The 23,376-nt window shown below is 45.2% G+C and overlaps 1 long non-coding RNA gene across 1 annotated transcript; it reads right to left on the bottom strand.

Moving 5' to 3' along the window:
- Positions 1-4,064: 4,064 nt before the first annotated feature.
- Positions 4,065-21,422, bottom strand: LOC106781979 (uncharacterized). Its single transcript, XR_011428774.1, has 2 exons — positions 21,305-21,422; positions 4,065-4,607 (listed from the first exon to the last, which is right to left on the bottom strand). It is a non-coding gene; the product is annotated as an uncharacterized lncRNA (long non-coding RNA).
- Between the last annotated feature and the right edge of the window lie 1,954 nt (positions 21,423-23,376).

The following is a 23,376-nucleotide window of genomic DNA, read 5'->3' as shown; positions in this document are numbered from 1 at the left end:
CGAGGAAACATAAAGAGGCCAAAGGGGCTGAAAGAAAGTGAGTGAGATGGGGAGTAGCAGGAGATGAAATCAGAGCCAATGAGAGGCCAGATCTGGAAGAGCCTGGTAGGCCCCCAAAATGACTTTGGTTTTTGTTCTTGTTGTTAATTGTTTATTTATCAAGAGAAACTATTCCTTAGCCTACATATTCATGTGTTATAGTTTAGGAATGGAAGTCAGTGACGAGCTTCCATAGAAGTCACTCCAAAGAAATTTGTTGTATTGCAAATCACTTTGCACTCTGAAAGATATCAGTCTTTCTTAACTTCTCAAAATCTTTCGTGGAATGCTAATTTCTGTGGAAATCTGTGTATGCCTTCTTTCTTGGTTCAGCCACAGCAACTTGAAGACAGATGCAGCTCCTAGGGAGAGAGCAAATGCTTCAACGATATGAAGTCAGGGACACCTGGCCAGAGGGACCCACATCTGAGGTTTCGCCGAAACACTGGAAGCCGCGGAGCTGTTCTCCTTAACACCCAGACTTTGGTTTTTCCTCTGAATGATTTGAGAAACCACTAGAAGAGTTTGATCAGGAGAGTGGTTTAATTTGACTTGCGTTTTGAAGCAATCACTCAGGCTGATGGGTGGAGAATAGACGGGGGAGAGGCAAGGTGGAAAGCAGACAGACCAGTCAGGAGATTGGTGTAGTGATCTGGGTGAGAAACGACCGTGGTTTGTATCAGGGTGGTACTAGTGTTGCTGATGAGATTCTGAATATATTCTGAATGTAGAGCAAAAACAAGGTATTCTAACGGTTTTGGAAAGGGCGTAGAAGAAAAAGAAGTATCAGGGTCGAAGGTTTTGGGGCTGAGCGATGGAAAAGTACAACTGCCATTACCAGAAGACTGCAGATGGAGCAGATTTGGGGGTTGGGTAAAATCAGGAATTCTCTTTTGGACAGTTGAATGTACAAATGTGGAATTCAAGGGAGAGTTCGTGACTGGAGATACAAGTTTGGGAATTTTCAGCATATAAAGATATTTAAAATCATAACGTTGAATGAGATTGCCAAAAGAGTCAGTATGGAGAAAGGAGTGAAGCAGTACCCTGGAGTACTGCCAAGTGAACAAGTAGAAGATGCAGAACCAGGAGGCTGAGAAGGAGTAGCCAGTCAGGAGGGGGAAACCCAGCGGGTGGGATGTCTTGGTGGAGTCTTTCCAGGAGGAAGGGTGGTCAGCTGTGACAGATGCTGTTGGTAGGTCACGTCAGACGAAGACTGAGGACTGATCATTGTATTTTGCAACACGAAAGTCACTGGAGACCTTGTTTAGAGACATTTTATTAGTGTGGTAGGGGCCAAAGCCTGACTGAAGTGGATTCAGGAGAGAATTGGAGGAGGGAGACTAGAGACAGTGAGGACAAGTAACACTTTCAAGTGGCGTTTCTATGAAGGGGAGCAGAGAATTGGGATGGTAGCTGGAGGAAAGGTCAAGAGAGAGTTTTTCTCCTTTTTTTGTGGTATTTATTTATTTATTTTGAGGAAGACTGGCCCTGAGCTAACATCTGTGCCCACTTCCTCTATTTTCTATGTGGGACGCCTGCCATGGCATGGCTTGATAAGTGATGGGTAGGTCCACACCCGAGATCCGAACTGGCGGACAATGGACAGCCGAAGCGCAACATGTGAACTTAACCGCTGCACCACTGGGCCGGCCCTGAGAAAGCATTTTTCTTTGAGGGAGAAATAACAGTATGATTATATGATTCTACACAGATTTAGTAAAGAGGGAAAATCTGATGATGTGAGAGAGAGGACAGTTACTGGAGGTACGTCCTTGAGAAGGTGAGGGGTGGGTTTTAGACAGGACCACAGATGGTTTCTCTATAGTCAAAGGGGTTAACACAAGCCTGCTGGCACAGGTGCGGTAGGTGGGATGATGAGGCAGTGGGAGTCCAGGACAGTTCTCTTTTGACAGGTTTCATTTCCCAGTAAAGTAGGAAGCCACGTCACAAGCAAGAGTGAGGATAGAGAAGGTGTTCGAGATCTGAGGGGGAAATCGGTGGAAAGTTGTCATTTAGGATTATAGGAGAGTGAAAGGATTAGGATGTACAGTATGAAGGCCTGACTACAGTAGAGATGTACTTGAGGGTCATGGCCATGGATTTAGAGTGGAAACAGTCAGCAGTTTTGTGTCTTTTTCTCTAGCCAGATTCAGGTGCATAAGGGCAGCTGTGGAGTAAGTGGAGAGCTGGATTTTACTTGGCTTGTAATTTTTCCAAGAGAGTAGCAGGGAGTGAAAGAGGGGCAAAGGAATTAAGATTGTGATAAATAGAGCAATTATAATAATTGGCTGAAGAAATTAAATTTGGCAAGGAAGAAAGAGGGGACCAAGGACTTGGAAAAGTGGTAGAATCAATAGATCTTAGGTCCTCGTGGGGCAAAGCATTGCTGGAGTTTGGGTAATGGAATAACGAGATAGAAAAATAGCAGATGAAGGCAGAAACTGGGATGCAGGACTGAGATTGTTGACTTTAGCTATTGGTAAGTGCAAATCTACGACACGGTCATGAAATGTATCGGGCGGGGAAGGGTATAGAAGAAAGTCAGGTACTGGGAATCCAGGGTTTTGGAGGGATGCTTGCCAACCCCTCTTGGTCAGAATCCCAGGGTTGTCTCTCTGTGTGTCGTTGTTTCAGCAAGAAAATAGCCTTGCTTTTCTTATCTTTATAGTAAAAATATAAAATACTTTCAATATGTATAATCCACAACTCTCATATAGCAAAAGGATAGTCGCTCTCTGGCAAGAACTACTTGAATTTGAAATGTTAGTTGGTTTTCCATGTGTAAATGTCCAGGCAGCTGTTGGAAATGTGGGTCTGAAATATGGGAGTAGAGATGGAGCTCTAGAAATATCTTAATAAAAAGAAAGTTGAAGCAATGTGAGCAGACAAGATTGTCTGGAGAGACTGCGTACAGCAAGAAGAAAGAGTGGACTTCTGAGAGAACTCATATTTACGGGGCAAGAGGAACCAAAAAGGCTAACGAGAAGGAGAGGGCAGAAAGGTAGAAGAAAGGTCAAGAAGACACAAGGAGCAATGAGTTTTCAGAGTAAGGGAGAGATCAAGAGGGACAAGTAGTCCAGAGTCCAGCAGAATTAAGACAGACAGAAGCCCTTAGACTAGCAACTGGGAGTCATTGGTGATCTTGGAACAGTCTCCATTGAGGGTCAGGGACTGATGTTAGGCTGGGATAGGTCAAGGGTGGCTGGTGAGGATGTGCAGAGAAGGCAAATGGACTGTTCTCTGGCAGTTTGGAGGAAAGGAAAAAGGAAAGAAAAGGAAAGAAATCCAGACAAGGAGAAAGAATCCGTGAAAATGAAAAGGACGAAGGGAGAGGAGACATTTGAAGCAAGTTCTGAAAAGTCAGAGTTTGAAACACAAGGGAGGGATGACTCTAAGCAAGAAGAAACAGCTTCTTTTGAGACAGAAAGGAAAGCAGAGACCCCGAGTCAAGAGTGGGAGGGGGTATGAGAGGGAAGGGAGGCAATCAGGACTCTCATGTTGATGATGTTTATAGCCAAATTTACAGTTTACAAATAGCCATGATAGGTTTGTGAGTAACCACCTTAACCCCCGTTTCCCTCACCCTCCTCCACCCCTTCCCAAATTTCTTATGTTTTTCTCCTTTAATGGCTCATCCTTTCCTTCCTGGTAGCTAAGTGTGGTCACATTCCAGCCATCTGACCCTTGGCATTCTCCTCTTCTCTCTCCACTCTGCTGGTCACAGCCAAGGAAATGTCCTCTTCTCTTTGGACAATGGTAGTTGTACTACTTATCCTTTTAAGCATCAAAACTTCTATTATTTTTAACTCTTTGGCTGGGGCGTCTGTCAAATGTTTCAGCACTTTCCTGCTGGAGTGGAGACTGCTAGCTGGCCACCAAATCTGCTCCCTCGTCTTCCGTAGTAATGGAAACTGGACATATAGCTGCCCTGTGATGTGATTTCTCCAGCCTCTTCTGCAGTTATTAGGTGTGGCCATGCATCTTATCTTAGTTTCCTCCAAAACAGAGACTGAGACAAAGGCTTTCACGTGGGCAGTTTATTTGGGAATGTGTCTCTGGGAGCAAGAGTGAAGAACAAGGAAATGAAACAGGGAAGGATGGCTGTGTTCGTGAGTTGGCCAGGCTATCTGCGACGGGTGCTCAAACTAGAGGACTTTCTAGTAAGTCTCATGCATGCATCTCAGAGCTGTGTGCTTGGGGGATGAAAGAGGAACGATTTATCCTTTGGCTTGCATCCTCCATTGATCTGAGCCTTAGACTGTAAGAATACCCCACAAACCTTAAACCTCCCTGTATTTTGGGTTACACCTGTGTACGTGCCAACAGCATCAAGGACAGACTAAGACATATGTAGCACTGGGCCCAAGACAAGGCACTGTCATGTTGTACAGGCAAAGAACTGGTTGACGTCTGTGCAAAGCTGGTTACCAAAGCAGTGGCTGGAGTAAGAGCTGTGGCCAAAAGGATTTGAAGTGGTGCACAAGAGGGCTCCTTATATCACTGTTCTCGCCTTCCCTAAGTCCAATCCACAGAGTCTCCATCAAGAAGGTGGTCAGCTACAATGTCTGCAAAAATGTAATACAAGTGTGTTAGTACAACAAGCTATAGTCCCCGTTGGTGCAGTAGTCCCAAAGATGAAATTAGTATTTATCCTCTCCCTCTCCCAACACCATTATAGATTTATCAGCCAGCGCTTTGATTGGTGTGGGTTGGTTGCCTGGTGGGGACACCTAGTCAATCATCCCAAGGGATCTGGGCCTCAGCCACCCTGCTCTTGTTGGGCAGTGATTGCAGTATTTGCCTGCTCACCATTGTCACTGGGCATGGAACCTCTGAGATTCAGTCATAGTCCTTCTTGTGCCCATCATGTAGCAACCCCAGCTCTTCATGGCAGAGTCAATTAGCACTCACAGCTGATAACGTTTGCTTACTGGCCCACTGGCATAGGATTCCAAAGGGTCCAGGTAGGTGGAGCTTCAAGGTCAGTAGACACCTTATGGAGTGATGGTGGGGAGGGTCGATCCTACTTCTACTTCTTGGTTTCTGGACCCGTGTCAGACAGCTACTGAGGGAACAACCTATAGATCATGGCCAGTGCCTATACTTCATCTTAGAGGATGTACCTCAACCCCACAGGGTGTTGTCTTCAAGCTGGTGCCTTAAATGAGAGGTCATTCCAATGTTCTCTTAGGCTGTTTCTGGGTGCTGAAGAACACAGTATGGTCAGTGGATCCTGCAATCCTATGTCCAGTTCACACTTCCTTTGCCATGAGATGGGTTCCTTGCTCTGAAGTAGTGCTGTGGGATATATCATGCTAATAGATGAGGAATTTTGTGAGGCTACACATGGTGGTACTGGTGGAAGAACTACGGGCAGGGAAGGAAACTGGGGAAGGTACTCTGCCCTTCGGCTGTCAGAAGACACTCAGGTGGAAAGCAGTATGTTTGTTCTGTGGCCCCTGGAGGCTCGGCACAAGTTCTCTGTGTCATAAATTTGCTGGAAGGGACTTTCCTTCAGGACCTTGGAGAAGATGGCCCACACGGGACTTGTGGCCAGAGCCTCAGGCTCACTCAACTGGGCAGAGCTACTGTGTATGGCTGCACAGGCTGTACACTGCACAACACCAGGGAGTGCTATTTGCAAAACACCAGGGATGTGCACGGCACCACCTGGAGTTGCGCAGTGCTGAGATCCTGCACAAGGGCATCACATTTCAGCACCGATCAGTGTCAAATGTATGCTGGGGAACAGTGTCACAAATTTGGAGCTAAGTAAACCCCTACTCTTAGCTTAATCTGAGGGTGTAGACAGGGTGTGGGCCTTAAAATCCACCCTTGCCTTGAATCTCCCAGAGGTCCTGCTACCTCTGCTCACCTCCAAAAGCCTCCAGGCCCTCTTGCATTCCTCCACCCACCTCCTCCCTCCCTGCAGTGGCGGGGAGGGGAGGCTGTGTGACTAATGCAGAGGCCTCGGTTTACATGACAGTCAATTTTATGAGCCACTTCAGCAGGCAGTGATACTGGGCTGGTGGGTGTTTAAGAGAAAGCCTTCATAATGGTTAGAGTGACAACAAATGGCTCAAGGAATCTTAGCAGCACCTTTCCACAGAGGAACTCAAAGCGCTCCCACTTTATTCCCACAACATCTCTGTGAAGTCAGAAGAGGATAAGTGGACACAGTCTCCATTTTACCACAGGAGAAACTGAGGCCAGAGAGGAAAAGTGACTTTCCCAGTGTTTCTTCTGAATGTTTGTGTCCTCCTCAAAATTCATATGTTGACATCCTAACCCCCTATGTGATGGTCTTCAGAGTGGGGGTCTTTGGGAGGTGATTAGTCATGAGGGTGGAGCCCTCATGAATGGGAGTAGTGCCCTTATAGGAAGAGACACAAGAGAGATGGTCTCTTTCTCTGCCATGTGAGGGTACAACGAGGAGGTGGCCATCTGCAAACCAGGAAGAGGGCCTTCACCAAGAACTCCACCACGCTGGCACCCTGATCTTGGACTTCCCGTCTCCAGAACTAGGAGAAATAAACGTTTGCTGTTTAAGTCACCAACTCTATGGCATTTTTTATAGCAGCCCGAATGGACCAAGACACCCGGGATCACGCAGCATGTGTAACCGAGCCTTCTACCCAGTGCATCACCACTCAGACAATCGCTACTTCTATTTGCAAAGCCCACACCCCCAAACCCCACAAGGGGAATGTGTCAGTCAGGGTCCAGTCAGGAGACAGAAACCACACAGTGACTTGAACAGGGTAAGCTGAACATAAATAATTATTAACTGTAAGAGGGGCTTGAGATAAAGGAAGGCGGGCTAGTAGTTGGTGGAGAAAATTCGAATGAATACAGGAAACACGGAGGTAGGGAGCAGCCACTACCCCTAGAGCTGAGGCAGAGCACTCACAGAAGGAGAGAATCTGCAAGATCTCCCTCTGTGTGGCTGAGATCCAGACCTCACTGAAGAAGGTGCAGCCAGGGCTCGGTGGATGGGGAGGTGATTAGTCATGCAGGTGGAGCCACCCAGATGGCTATCTCCTCGTTATATCCTCACATGGCAGAGAAAGAGGCCATCTCTCTTGTGTCTGCTGAGGTGCTGTGCCAGCGGGACTCACTGAGAAAGAGTTCCCTGGGCTGGAGGGTCAGGGGGGCTGCCCAGGGACAGATGTTGGTGCTGCTGGCTGCTGGGTGCTGCGAGAACCGTGTGTGCAGCTGCACCGGGAGCTGCTGAAGTCTTGTGCTGCAGGAGGCTGCCCAGGCGAGCGCACTGGAAGCTGGAAGCCTGGCCCCTTCCTCCTCCTGCCTCCTTCCAGTGCCCACGACTGAGAAAGCCTAGCATTCGGTCAGCTGCCACAGGAGAAATATTTTAGGGTCCTGGTCCCCTACCACAGTGCAATAGACTTCAAGCAGGGAGGCAATAACTTGATACCTGCCACATGGAACGTAGAGGCTACAGTCCCTCAAGAATATTTTAATTCCACTTGGTAGCTCTCAGCTCTAAACCAAGCTTCCAGCAAGGAGACTCTCCATGTACAGAAAGGAGGAAAAGGGACCCAGGAATTCAGAAGTCGGATCAGCAAGGTGACGAGTATACCACTTGGGAAATACTCTTGAGGAAGAGAGGAACCCATAATAATTGTTTTGGTACATTTTAATTGAGGTATAATTTAAACGCAATTGAGTGCACTAATCTTTTTTTTTTTTTTTTTTTTGAGGATGATTAGCCCTGAGCTAACATCTGCCAGCAATCTTCCTCTTTTTTGCTGAACAAGACTGGCCCTGAGCTAACGTTCATGCCTATCTTCCTCTATTTTATATGTGGGACGTGTACCACAGCATGGCTTGTCAAGCAGTGCGGTTTCTGCACCTGGGATCCGAACCAGTGAACCCTGGCCTGCTGAAGCTGAACGTGCGAACTTAACCACTGTGCCACCGGGCCGGCCCCAAGTGCACTAATCTTAAGGGTACTGCTTGACAAATTTTTGCATTTGTATAAACCTGTTTGACCACCCCCCCAGATCCAGAGAGAAGATTTCCAGCACCCCCAAATGCCCCTCCCAGTCAACACAGAAATTCACACTGTTCTGATTCCTGTCATCATGGATTGGTTCCCCTGTTTTTGTGGAGTTACACAGTATCTGCTCTTAGGTGTCTGGTGCCTTTTATCTTTGTCTCTGTGAGATTGGTCCATGTTGTGATGAGTAGTAAAACCAGAAGAATGTTTAAGCAGGAAAAGAAACAAAGAAAAGTCAGCCACGATGCTTATGACTGTTTCCTATGAAGACATGTCTGCTACAAGCATGTCTACATACATACTCTCTATGATGTAGATTTGTGAATGTGTTTCCAATCACCAGGCGACCATCACTTTACCGGCTGTGAGATGCTTCGTTGTGTGGGCCCAGCAAGATCAGGTAACTAGTTGAGCCTCTGAACTGAGAGTTCCATCCAGTGAGTGGGGCAGGGCCGGTTTGAGCCATTTGTGTCACTGCTGAGTCTTTGGAGTCTGGAACTGGCGGAGGGAGCATGCAGGGAGGACCTCAGGGAGCAGATCCAGCCGCTGAATGGATAGGGCTTAGCTAGAGAAAAGTGGGTCGGGGTCCATGGTGGGGCTAGACTTGGGGCCCACGGTGGGGCTACGAGCAGAGCCCAGCACCCCCGGTAAGGCCCTGGGGCTAAGTGGTTGTGACTCAGGGCAAACAGATGACAGGGCCTTGGAAAACTCACTTTAATGCCTGCCAGACTGGGGGGTGGGGAGCTGGGCTAATGAGCTGGTGCTTTTTGTTCCCGTGCAGGGGTCCAGCACCTAGGGCTGCAGTGGGGCTGAGCAGGGGATGCAGGGAACTTTGGTTGCAAGAAAGGAATTTACTGGAAAGATACTGGCCGATTTCACAGAGTCTAAGGATAAGAAGGGGAAGGAGACCTTGCGAGGAGCTGGGGATTGGGAAGGCAAGGACCAAGTTTCTTTTTAAAGATTATTTTATTGAGGTCATAATGGTTTATAACATTGTGAAATTTCAGGTGTATATTATTATCTATCAGTTTCTGTATAGACTGCATGGTGCTCGCCACCAATAGTCTAATTTTTATTGTCACCATTCATATGTGCCACAATACTCCTTTCGCCCACTCCCACTCCCAATCCTCTCCCGCTCTGGCAACCACTAATCTGTTCTCTTTGTCCATGTGTTTGTTTATCTTCCACATATGAGTGAAATCCTGCAGTGTCGGTCTTTCTGTGTCTTACTTTGCTTAACATAACACCCTCAAGGTCCATCCATGTGGTTGCAAATGGGATGATTTTGTCTTTTTTTTATGGCTGAGTAGTATTCTCTAGTATATATTTACCACATCTTCTTTATTCATTCATGAGTTGATTGGCACTTGGGTTGCTTCCATGTCTTGGCTATTGTGAATGTTACTGCAGTGAACACAGGGGTGCATAAGTCTCTTTGAATTGATGATTTCAAATTCTTTGGATAAATACCCCGTAGTGAGATAGCTGAATCATATGGTATTTCTATTTTTAATTTTTTGAGAAATCTCCGTATTGTTTTCCATAGTGGCTGCACCAGTTTGCAGTCCCACCAGCAGTGTAAGAGGATTCCCTCTTCTCCACATCCTCTTCAACATTTGTTATTTTTGCCTTGGTAGTTATAGCCATTCTAACAGGTGTAAGGTGATTGTAGTTTTGATTTGTATTTCCCTAATGATTAGTGATATTAAACATCTTTTCATGCGCCTGTTGGCCATCTGTATATTTTCTTTGGAAATGTGTTCATATCCTCTGCCCATTTTTGATCGAGTTGTTTGTTTTCTTTTTGTTGAGTTGTATGTGTTCTTTATATATTTTGGAGATTAACTCCTTGTGGGACATATGATCTGCAAACATTTTCTCCCAGTTGGTGGGTTGTCTTTTCGTTTTGTTCATGGTTTCCTTTGCCTTGCAGAAGCTCTTTAGTCTGATATAGTCCCATTTGTAAATTTTTTTCTTTTGTTTCCCATTCCTGAGTAGCCATGGTTTTCGAAAAGATGCTGCTAAGACTGATGTCAAAGAGTGTACTGCCTACGTTTTGTTCTAGGAGTTTTATGGTTTCAGATCTTACCTTCAAGTCTTTAATCCACTTTGAGTTAACTTTTGTGTATAGTGTAAGATAACGGTCTACTTTTATTCTTTTGCGTGTGGCTGTCCAGTTTCCCCAACACCATTTATTGAAGAGACTTTCCTTCCTCCATTGTATGTTCTTGGCTCCCTTGTCGAAGATTAGCTGTCCACAGATGTATGGTTTTACTTCTGGGCTTTCAATTCTGTTCCATTGATCTGTGTGTCTGTTTTTGTGCCAGTACCATGCTGTTTTGATTACTATAGCTTTATAGTATATTTTGAAGTCAGGGATTTTGATGCCTCTAGCTTTGTTCATCATTCTCAAAATTGCTTTCACTATTCAGGGTCTTTTGTTGTTCCATATAAATGTTAGGATTCTTTGTTCTATTTCCATGAAGAATGTTGTTGGGATTCGGATTGGAATTGCATTGAATCTGTAGATTGCTTTAGGTAATTGGATATTTTAATTATGTTTATTCTTCCAATCTATGTGCATGGAATATCTTCCCATTTCTTTATGTCATCTTTGATTTCTTTCAATAATGTCTCATAGTTTTCAGCGTATAGGTCTTCCACCCCCTTGGTTAAATTTATTCTTAGATATTTTATTTTTGTTGCAGTTATAAAGGGGATTGTATCCTTCAATTCTATTTCTGCTAGTTTGTTGTTAGAGTATAGAGATGCAACTGATTTTCGTAAGTTGATTTTGTACCCTGCGACTTTGCTGTAGTTGTTGATTATTTCTAATAGTTTTCTGATGGATTCTTTAGGTTTTCTATATATAGAATCATATCATCTGCAAACAGCAAGAGTTTCACTTCTTCCTTTCTAATTTGGATACCTTTTATTTCTTTTTCCCGCCTAATTGCTCTGGCCAAAACCTCCAGTACAATGTTGAATAAGAGAGGCGAAAATGGGCACTCTTGTCTTACCCCTGTTCTCAGAAGGATGGCTTTCAGTTTTTCACCATTGAGCATGATGTTGGCTGTGAGTTTGCTATATATGGCCTTGATATGTTGAGGTACTTTCCTTCTATACCCATTTTATTGAGAGTTTTTATCATAAATGGTTGTTGGATCTTGTCAAATGCCTTTCTCATCCATTGAGATGATCATGTGGTGTTTATTCTTCATTTCTTTAACGTGGTGTATCACATTGATTGATTTGAGATGTTGAGCCTTCCCTGAGTCCCTCGTATGAATCCCACTTGATCATGGTGTATGATTGGTTTTCTTTCTACATTAGCTTCATTGAGGTATAATTTACATTCAACAAAATTCACTCATTTTAAGTACAGTTTGATGAGTACTGACAAATCTAAACACCTGATTAATCATCACCACAATGAAAATATAAGACATTTGCACCATCCCAAAAAGCTCCCTGTGACCTTTCTAGACCCTGGCCCAGGTCCCACTGCCCTGCTCCCTGTCACTATAGATAGTTTTTTCTTTCCTAGAATTTCCTAAAGGTGAAATCACACTGTATACAGCCTTGTATCTGGATTCTTTAGTTTAGCTGAGCATGCCTTTATGATTTGTCCATGTTGATGAATGTATTCCTAGTTCATTACTTTTCATCACTAAGCAGCAATCCATTGTATGGATATACCATAATTTATCCATTCACCTATTGGTGGACGTTTGGATTTTTCCCATTGTTTAGTTAATATAAATAAATCTGGTATGAATATTTGTATTCAAGACTTGGTGTGGATATATATTTTCATTCCTCTGGGAGGAGAATTGCTGGATCCTGTGGGAAGTGTCTGTTTATAACAGAGTGCTAAGCCATTATTTAAAGTGGTTGTATCATTTTGGAGTATCATCCTTTTAATGTATGACTGTATTCGGTTTGCCAATATTTTGTTGAGGATTTTTGCCTGTGTTCATCAGCAATATTGACCTGTAATTTTGCTTGGCTGTGTTGTCCTTGTCTGGTTTTGGGATCAGGGTGATGTTAGCCAAGGACCAAGTTTCTTCTTCTTGTTTCTGTGCCTATGTGTGCTCCCTCTCTCTGGGTTGCAAGGTCTCTCTTGTTTGCGTCTCTCTGTCACGTCTCCACTCCGGAGGGAGTTCTCTCACCTTTCTCTAGTTTATCACATGCCCAATAAAATTTGGTTGTTTTGGCCTCATTCTCTGAGATCACCAGCTGAAGGGCCCATGGAATCCATCTAGGTCTCCAGAGACGGCAACCCGTTGGTAACGCCCACCCCCCATGCTTTCGATCCTCTGGGGTTCAGACAACCAGGATACGAAGCCACTTGGTGCAGTCATGGCCCCATGACTGTGGAGAGAGGGGTCCCTAAGAAGAGAGTGTGGTCAGGAGAAGTGACAGGTAATTTTTAGTGCCCAGGAAAAGAAGAGCAGGTAAGGTCTGGTGTTGATAAAACCATCCTCTGGAGTTCTCCCTCCAGAATGACCTCTGCCGTTGGCTGTGCTCTAACGAGTGTACCAGGGCTTAATCCTGTTCTGGAATGGCATGACAGTGGCTGTAGGGAAAGAACCAGTAGCTGCGATCTCTGCTGATGGGAACTAGGTGGCAAGACACCTGGAAACCCAGTGAGGTTCTGTGACTGGAGAAAGTGTTTTCAGCAAAGAGACAGAAAAGTAGGGCAGGGGAGGGGCCGAGGCTTTGGAGCCAAAAATTCTCAGCCCTGTCATTCCTTAGGCTACGTGTAACATTGGGTGAGTCACTTAATCACTCTGACACCAGTTTCCTCATCTATAAATTGAGCTATAGTTTATCCCACAGGGTGGGTGCTAAAATTAGGGATAATGATTGCATGGATCACAGTGTTCTAGAAGCTAGCCATTGTCATTGTTTGATACACAGGTGTGCATACACACACACACACAGAAGGAGAGAGAAGATGACTGCCTGCGTGGGTCTCCCCGATTGCATGGAAGATGCTGTTGTAGGCTTTAGACGGTGGATGCTTGGTGCTGGGGCATCTGAGGGCCTTCCAATAATGTCGAGACCTCAAATTAAATGATGGGCTCAAAATACAAAACAAAACTGCACAGCTGAAATTGACCAAGGTTAAGTCATCTGCAACTCAACTAACTCATAAACATTACCTTTAATTCTTCTTACATATAAACTCTACGAGAGCTTTATAGGCCATAGTATGTTGGCATCAGAATGCCTACCTTTGTCTTTTGGCTCCACCACTCACTAGCTGTGTGGTTTTGGGCACATCACTGAACCTCTCTGTGCCTGTCCTTCATTTGTAAAATGAGAATAATAATGGTACCTACTTCAGAGGATTGTTGTAAAAGACTTACAATATGCCCGGCACATAACAGGTCTAGCTATTAATATTTACTGTAGGATGAGGGTGCATTTCAATATGCTTGATATGACTAAGATAGGGCCTCCAAAGTAAGGGCCTGAGCCTCATTAGGTCTTAAAAGAGCCCTGATCCTGTTTACGTGACTATATTTTTATGTAAATCAGGTGTAACTTAGATTGCAAACCACAGATGTGCGTGTCTTTGTAAAAATTAACGGTTCCCTGCAGGGTGATCCTACTCCCAGGGGTATGCTGGAAATTTGTAATTTTTTGTGTCATAATGAATAGGGGTTACTGCTGGCATTTAGTGGGGCCAGACTGGCATGATAAAGGAGTTCTCTTGTGTCCCTCAGGACTTTCAAATACAAGTCAAAAACCTGTTTACAACGATCCAATTCTAGAATCTACCTGAACCTGGAATTATGTAGGTGAAAAACCTGCTTGTAATTATTTGAGCTCAGAACTAACTCCATTTTACAAATGAACACAAAGTTTTTGGGTCTTTTTGGCAAGGTTTAGTAAGTACCAAATTTCCTAGGGAACAACAACTGCATACATTAAGAAAAGATTGTACTGTGTTTTATTTAAAACTCTGCTATGAGTTCACCACTTGAGAAGTCACTGATGGCGAGCCTGCTTGATTGCTGGAGTCTGCACTGGTACTGTCATCTTCACGGAGAGTCCACACTCACACAGGAATACACTGATTTAGCCTGAATGACACAACGTCACATAGAAAGGAAAAGGGTCAACAACCATCAGGTGCATATTGGAAATTTGGTTTTATATCTGCTCACATACGAACAGTTGCCAACATGCCAACTCTGCACTTCTTTTTTTAATAAGTGACTCCAACAAGATAAAGTGAAGATTTTGCAAAGAGACACGTTTATAAAGTTGACAGCATATCATACTTCTGAGATTTAAAGGAAGAGTTGGAAAACGAGAATTTTCACTGAATGTTGAAAAACATCTTTGAGTTGAAGATAAAGTTGTTGCTGTTTTCTTTCAAAATAATATAAGTGCTTGCCAAATAGGGTACGCAACACATTGTAGAAAAAACTCCAATTACCAGTGAACGATAGGTTATTAGAAGGATGATAGGAAAAAATACAACTGAAATGATTTTTTTATCCCACTGAATTTTGATGATACTGTTCTAAGAAAAGTCGACAAGAAGGTGACAGCAGTTGAATATCAGCTGTGTAATAAAATCAGGCAAGCAAATTTTCATTACCAGTGGATGAGAGGCCCTGTGGGATGAGAAAGCTCTCTGATCACATGGGTAAGGTTAAGGAATGAAAAAAGCCAGGGTGGAAATTTATTTTCAAAATTACTGACAATGGTGTTGACAGTATGCGAAACCCTTAAAAACGAATTTCATAGGAAAAATAATTCCCTTTTCCCATGTCGTTGTATGTTCCACAGATTGAGCCTCAGCTATAATTTGTTGGCAACATAGTTTTATAGGCCATTTAAAAAAATTAGCACCACATGTTTAGCACGATGCAAAGAAAACACTTTGTGAAAACTGTGTATTATTTTATGTATTTTGGATTCCTTACCGTTTTTCAGGATTTTCACTGTTACTCTGATACGGTCCCAAGAGGTCCACCTTTGAAGATCTAAATTCTCTAAAAACTTTTGTATTCTCTTCTAATCCAGCCTCTATTCTCCACCACTTGGTGAAACAAAATAACCCCAGGCCACAGTGAAATAAATGGGATCCAGAGCCAGCCCTGATGGCCAAGTGGGTAAAGTTCGGTGCTCTCCGCTTCTGCTGCCCGGGTTTGGCTCCTGGACATGGCACCACGCCACACATCTGTCAGTAGCCATGCTGTGGCAGCAGCTCACATAGAGGAACTAGAACTTACAACTACACACAAGTAAGTACTGGGGCTTTAGGGGCAGAAAGGAAGGAAAAAAGGGAAAGAGGAAGATTGGCAACAGATGTTAGCTTAGGGTGAATCTTCCCCTGCAAAAAATAAATGAATGAATAAATGATCCAAAACTCAATCTTGTAAAATGGAGGACTGCATTTTTGCATTGTTAATAAGAAACCATTTTCCAGGAGGTCTGTACTATCAAAAAAGGCTCAAAGGTAAATATATTAAAGCATGTTGTAGACAACTATCCATATATCCAACTGGGCAAGTCCCAATTCCGTTATGTCCAACCTGTCCTCTGCATCCCCCATCATCCCCCCATACCAGACCCACACTGTCTACAGCCTGCAACAGCGCTGCCTGGGAGTCTGCTCCAAGCACGACCACACACGATCCATCAAGCACCTTCCACTCAGGCATGGAGACCCAAGCAAGCATACACCCTCTCTCTCCATCTGTGTTTTCAGTGTATGTGTGCGTGTGTGTGTGTGCACGTGCAGACCAAAATGATGACAATGGCTAGCTTCGAGAGACCATGAACCATGCACGCCCCAAACATCATCTCTAATCATAGCACCTGCCCTGTTGGGTAAGTGTTATTATCCTTTTAGTCTGCCTCAGTTTTAGACTCAGTTTTGGGAACCAGGGCTCGTCAGGTGTCCAGAGCAAATCCCATTATACTGAAATATGCATTATCTTGGGGTCTATTACATATGGTCTTCAAAGGTCTTTTTGAATAGTAGCATGCATGCCTTGGAGGAGGATTGAAATTTCCAGACAGGAGAGGCGGCCTCGGAGATACTTCATCACTACCTTGTTCCCTGTCACGCAGAAGGAATGTTTTGCAACTACTCCTATAAATAAGCCAATGCTCTTACGAGAATATTGTTCTCTCTTATATTTTCTTCTTGAACAGCCTATAATTTGCTTAACCTGTTATTCCTGTTTCCATTAGGGCTATCCTGTCTTTCTCTCATTGTATATGAATCAGCCTGGTGTGTTATTACATATCTTGACAGTAATTTTAATTCCGACGTGAACTGGAACCTCTCTCGTTCTTCTGATTTATTGTAGGGAAACACTCCCAATCTTCTTATTTGAATCCAAACTGACTCCTATAAGGGGGTGCAACCATTTGATTCTATTATGTATTCTAGCAGAGTTATGCTGGAGCGTTGACATAGGGCAATGTATATTATTTTATTATTGATCATTTTTATCTCTCCCTTTTTATTTTAGTTCGGATATGAGAACGAGAAATCAGTCCCTGACACCTGGGAGCCAGCCTGGCACTCACCACTCAGCATCATGTTCTCCTATTGCACATCAACAATTTCACATGACATCTGTATCAGACAAGGTCATTCTGTGACCTTGATGGATCTAGATAAAAACAAGAGCATGCTGCAATCTTGTCTGAACACACAAAATGTGAACATGGTCCAAACCATAGAAATGATGAAACATCTCCCCATCTTGGCTGAGTCCAGTGACTGCGGCTCCTTTCTAGTGATAGCTTTAGCCTCATCCTGGTCTGCCCCCCATCTGGATAACATTTCTTAAAATACCCCGTTCCAGAATGATTCCCATTTCTTTCTTTCTTTTTTTTTATTTTTTGAAGAAGATTAGCCCTGAGCTAGCTACTGCCAATAGTCCTCTTTTTGCTGAGGAAGACTGGCCCTGAGCTAACATCCGTGCCCATCTTCCTCTACTTTATACGTGGGACGCCTACCACAGCATGGCTTGCCAAGTGATGCCATGTCCGCACCCGGGATCCCAACTGGCGAACCCCGGGCCTCGGAGAAGTGGAACCACTGTGCCACCGGGCTGGTTCCTGATTCCTGCTTCTTGACAGCATGCAATCCAAAGCAAAGCACCGCTTCCATGAATCCCCCTGAAAGTCACCTAACACAAACCTAAATCCTGCGAGTCCTTTCTATCACGCTTCCTACGGTGTGTATTCTCCCTCTTTGCAATGAGCGCTAAATTTAACTTGTTCAGCTACAAGTGTGTTCCCAAGGGTCTTTACTGAGAGGCATTGACAGATATTATATGATATCTATCTACATATCTGTATGGCTTTTGCAATTATGTATGTAGATATTATGTAGATTGTATTAAAGTAGGCCAGCCCCCACTATCCGCGGTTTTGCTTTCCATGGTTTCAGTCACTCTCAGTAAACCGTGGTCTGGTAATATTAAGTGGAAAATTCCAGAAATAAAAAAATTCCTAAGTTTTACATTGCTCCCCTTTCTGAGTGATGAAACCTTGGCCATCCTGCTCCCCCTCTCCCGGAAGTGAATCGTGTCTCTCCCTCCCTCTCTCTCTCTCTCTGTCTCTGTCTCTCGGAGGTTGGTTCTTGGGAACTGCGCGCCTGGAGAGAGGGGTTGCCTGGGAAAGTTAATGAACTGTTTTCACGAGGGCCGATGGGGTGGGTGCACAGGGCAGGGAGAGGGACGTTCTCCGAGTTGAGTGCCGGCTCCGCTCAGTTTCCTCAAAGAATTGCCAAGGAGGGAAGACAGTGGCCTCCCCATCAAGGCAGTGAGGAAGGGAGAGCTGTAATCTCTGGACTCGTCTGGAATCCAGAAGGCAGTCCTGAGCAGTAGGGGGTGGGGGAGTGTGTGAGGGGAGAGAGAAGGAGGAGGACGAGAAGGGGCGAGGGGGAGGGAAAGAGAAAGGGAGAGATGGAGAGAGAAGGAGGAGGAGGATGAGAAAGAAAGAGGGAGAGAGGGAGAGAGATTGAGAGAGGGGCACAGAGAGGGAGAGAGAGCCCTGTGAGGACTCAGTCCACCTGGGTGAGGCTTTAAGGGATAGAAGGACCTTGAAATATGGATCATTATCCTTCCTGTGGTCCCTTTTGTACTCACAAGCTAGTGAGGAGAGAGGAAATTTGATTGCAGTTTCCACCCGCTGTATGGTGGGCACTCAATAACCAGGGCTAATGAACTAAAAGAGTTAACTATATAAAGTACAGTCATCAAGCTAAAATAACGCTCACTGTGGTCCTGGAGTTAACTTCCGGTCTCACTTTACCAAGATATTGGTCAAACCCTTTGCTGGGCATGACTTAGGAGGAAGTCTTTGTCCTAAGCATCTTCATTGCTTTCTATTCTTTCATCATCCAGTTTTACTGTATGATGGTACCAAGACCCGAATTTTGTTGATGCAGCTGAGGCAACACTATGGGACACTGCAGGACCGGTTCCACTAGTCTTGGGAAATTAAGTTCCCTGCCAATGTCCTGGGGGCCATCCTTCTCTGGGAGGAGAAGGAAAGCAAGGAGGAACTGGGAATAAGAAATAAGGTTTTGCTGGCTACTCCCAGTCTGGGAACAATAGCAGTATTTGTTTTCTGAGTTACAAGTTCCTCCTGCCTCCCACCTCCCTGGCTTCCCCTTCTTGGGCTGCCTTACAAGGGCCTCTCTTCGTTTTCCTGATGAGATGTGGTGCCTCTGAGAGTTGTGTTCCAAGCCTCCTTCCCTACCCCCTCTCCCTGGGTGAGCTCATCCAGCCCTGGTGATCGGGAATGGCTTTAGTGACCAGTGATGGTCCCAGACCTCCCTCTCTACCCATCCCTTTCTCTTGAGCTCCAGACTCATACATCCACCTACTTCCAGAACAACACCTCAAACCTTGTGTCTCCAACTGGAATTCATCTCTTCTCCTCCAGCCCCTGTCCCAGTTTTCATTTTCTCAGTGATGGCATTTATCTTCCTCCTCAGCTGTCCAAGCTTTGGTTTCTTCCCCTCTCTCTCACCCTACCGACTCCAGCCATGAGGTCCAATCAGGAACCATCTCCATCAGCTCTCCAGTCCATGCACTTTTCTTCTTGTCCAGCCCCATCGTGTCTTAGCCTCTGAATTGGTCTCCCTGCTTCCAGGTTTGCCCTCCTCCAGGCCTCACTCCACATGGAGCCTGAGTGATGTTTCCAAAATGGAAATTGGATCATTACTGTTGGTTTCAGGATGAACACCAAATTCCTTCCTGTGGCCTGGAAGGAATCTGACCCTTGTCTGCCTTTCTACCTTCATGCTTGCCACTCCAGGCTCAAGCACCAAGGTCTACCGTCCCACTTTGGTTCACTTCCTTCAATGTTTAGGCTATGACCTGGGGACTTCCCCTTGGTCCTTCCCCCGCTCCTGAATGTTCCCCCCATCCCTCCTCCCCTGGCCATACCCATCCTTCATGTCCCTGTGGGGACATCACTTTTCTAGAAGCTTTTCCTGCTCCCCAAGTCTGGCTTAGCTGCCCCTCCTTACAGCCCCTTTCAGATTGCATTTAGCTCGCTGTTTATTTACCTTTCTTCTCCCACTGGACCATAATCAGCTTGAAGGGAGGGACCCAGGCATCTGGGTCACTTCATTATTCTCAGGGCCTAGCAGGGGGTCTGGCGTATAGTAGACGCTAAATAAATATCGAGTAACTGCTTGAACGAATAAATGAAAGAATTGAATATGTCGAAGTAAATGAAGACCAACCAAAGGAGAAAAAGCCTAACTACTCAGAGCTTGCTATAGCAAGGGAGTCAGCCACCATCATTTGCTTTTTGGCGGAGACTGAAAGTCAGGCAGAGGAGTAGGAAAGCTTCATAGTGGAAAAGAGGAAAGGCTTCAGTAGGTTTGACTGGAGACTGTCGGCAGGGAGAAGCTGTAGGTGGGCTCACTAGAAGTGGGGCATCCTATGTGGTTGGTTAGGGGCGCATACTTAGCTTTCTCTGGTTGGTCCTAAAATGGAAGTGGGGCAAAATTAGGACAGCGTTACTTCTTCATCAGGTCCTGCCCACTTTGGGTCTACTGCTATGGGGCTTATTGTTTTGCTTCCTGGACTGGTCACTAGAAACAGCTAGCTGACTTTCTACAAGTCTGAGTTATAGACAACAGGCTGGCTTCCTGGGCCCGCAACCATGGATGGTGCATTGGTTTCCTGGGCTAGCTGCTGCAGATTGTGGGCCAGAGTTTTACTATTTTTTTTCTAAAGATTGGCACCTGAACTAACAACTGTTGCCAGTCTTTTTTGTTTTTCTTAAAGATTGGCACCTGAGCTAACAACTGTTGCCAATCTGTCGTCTTTTCTTTCTGTTTTGTTTTTTTTCTTCTTTATCTCCCCAAATCACCCCCGGTACATAATTGTATATCTTAGTTGCAGGTCCTTCGAGTTGTGGGATGTGGGACGCCGCCTCACCGTGGCCTGATGAGCAGTGCCATGTCCACGCCCAGGATCCGAACCGGTGAAACCTTGGGCTGCCGCAGCGGAGTGCCCAAACTTAACCACTCAGCCACAGGGCCGGCCCCAGAGTTTTATTTTTATATGTGGTCTGGTTATTGCCCATTGTATATTCGGTCTCTCAAACTAATATTTATTGAGCATCTACTGTACCCCATGCTCTCTGTTAAGTGTGGTATCTGTGGCACTTATTTCTCACAATACCTCTGTGGGGTAGGCGTTGCCATTTCTGCTTAACCCTGATCACCTTCTCCTTCGAGGCTCCTGCTATCCACGTGTTCTGTCTTCTGCCCCTCCTTTAAGTCCCCCAGAAAATTCACTGAGGGCTGGGGCTCCAGGGTTCTCCTCCAGCCTGAGGTTGCCCTCTTCCCAGGCGTGTCAGTATCCTTGCTCAGTTCCCTCTCACAGTGCTGGTCTCCGAGTTCTGGATTTCTTCATCTTCACTGACTTCTACCTCTGAGTCTTTTCAGTCATCTGTGCCTTAGTCATCAGGCACATCAGTCATCATCGCCAGGAAAGTCCCCATCTCTGAGAGACAAACCCTATTCTCCACTCTGTGATTGAAATCCCTTCATACCCTTTTAGCTCTCCAAGGCAGTAATTAATTTGGGGTAAAGGCATTACGGTAAATTTCAAAATACTTTAAATACTTTTTGGTATTTTCTAAGATGTCTAAAAGGTATAACATGAATAACCAAAAAAAAACCCTCTAAACATTATTTTTGAATGTTTAAAAATAAGTGTCACCTACCTGCACACCTGTTACTCTAGCTCTCTCCTTCTAGATGGAACAGGGAAGAGAAGGATTCCGTACAGCATTATGTAGTCATAGTCGTGCTCCAATCAGAACCCATAATGATGAAGTTCCTTTAAAATGAAGTTACCGTTATTATTTGGGAAGGTCTCCAAAAATCACGAGACATGCAGTTGACATAAATCACGTTTGAGTGGCCATGTTCCAATATGCTGAGTATGATGGTTAATTTTATGTGTCAACTTGGCTGGGCCATGGTACCCAGTTGTTTGGTCAAACACCAGTGTAGATATTGCTGTGAAAGTGTATTTTAGATGTGATTAACATTTAAATCAGTAGACTTTGAGTAAGCAGATTACCCTCCATAATATGGGTGGGCCTCATCCAATCAGTAGAAGTCCTTAAAAGAAAAGACCGAGGTGCCCTGAAGGAGAAGGAATTCTGCCTCCAGAGTGCCTTCAGACTCAAGATGGCAACATCAACTATTCCCTGGGTCTCCATCCAGCCTGCTGGCCTGCCCCACAGATTTTGGATTTGCCAGCCCTCACAATCTCATGAGCCAATTCCTTAAAATTTCTACCATCTGTTGGTTCTGTTTCTCTGGAGAACCCTGACTAATACACTGGCAAGGGCCAGACGTGTCAGACAAAAATTTCCCCACACAGCACAATTGAAGACAAATAGGACCTACCTCTGGAAATTACTTCCCACCTCTCCCCCTGGCCATGAGTCTTCTGTACCTCTAATTCCTCCTTATCAAATAGGCCTAGTATCTGATAACATGCATTTAAGTTTGTTGACTGAGGGATTATGCTTTCACAGGTGGTTTTCAGCCAGTGTGTGATGTCATTAGCGTTTTAAGCTCCTTGTTTCCAAGTTGAAGAAGGAAGAGTCTTAACACTATCCCTGAATAAAGAGTGTTCCCCTAACAGGCTGAGAGATGTGTTTATCGTAAGGCATCCTGAAAGTCAATCTGTGTTAAGCCTTCAGGGCTGGGGCACAGCCAGGTTTGGCACAGTCTAGAGTTTATACCATTTGGAGGTCTCTCTTTAGAAAAAAGAGCACAGAAATGCCTTACTTTTGCAATTTTTCAGTGATAAGTACTCATAGGAACACCTTGTTCTGGCCCCTCCCTGGGCTTTGGATGGGAGATGTGAAGCGAGGGAGCCTGGAGCTTAAGCTTTATTAGCTTTAGAGTAAATCTGCCTCTGCTTCTGGGCTTTTCCGGGTGGGGACAGAGAGAAGCGTGCTGGTCTCTCCTGAGGTTGGTTCCTGCTTCCTTGGGGAGGAAAGCTGGGGCTGGCATGCTTCCAGCTGCTGGAGGAAGACACATTGCTTTTCCTGGAGATCCAGAGTATTCTTCCTCTCTAAGCCCTGCCAGTGTGAGGTGCCGGAGCCTTGCCTCACCCCCATCCCTCCCCTTGCTCCCCTCTGTGCCTTCACCCCTTGTCCCGGAGTTTGCCAGGGCCTGTTTCCCATGCTCTTGCACACTGTTTCCTTAGGGAGTGTCCAGGGATGTTTCAGATGACAGTGTGCCGCCTGTCATGTCCTCCATCCTGCAAATGCCAGTGCCTCTCTATACTTAAAGCTTTTCACTCACTGAGAACAGCGTGGGAGGTGGCGTAATTGCAGCTGCTCCATAAATGGGCACTTTTCTCTATGGTCCTTTCTCCCCATCTACAGCCAGCATCTCCTCCCTTCTTCCTGCCTCTTCAGACCTCCAAGTGCTGGATTTATGCATCTTACAGAAGCAGATTCATGCTGTTAGAAGCGGTGGCTTTCTAACGGTACCCGGGATAAGTATTTTTATACAGTTTGCTTTCACTATTTCACTGGACGTACTAGCACCTCCTCTCCACATTCTGGGAGAAGTTCAAGGACTGGCTGAAAGTTTCTGCAAATTCCAGGGGGCTGGCATTCTCAGGTTTCTCTCAGCTCTGAGTTCCCGCATCTTCAGAACCACTGAGCTCATTCGACCTCACGTTTCATGGCAGTTCTTTCCCCTCCCCTCCCGCCAACTGAAATAGGGGCCTTTCCTCTGATCTCGCCCCAGAATCACTCGCGCGAGA

Source organism: Equus caballus, chromosome 19 (assembly GCF_041296265.1).
Source record: "Equus caballus isolate H_3958 breed thoroughbred chromosome 19, TB-T2T, whole genome shotgun sequence".
NCBI classification, from domain to species: Eukaryota; Metazoa; Chordata; class Mammalia; order Perissodactyla; family Equidae; genus Equus; species Equus caballus.
The sequence above is the reverse complement of the archived record's forward strand: the minus strand, read 5'-3'. Positions and strand labels throughout refer to the sequence as shown.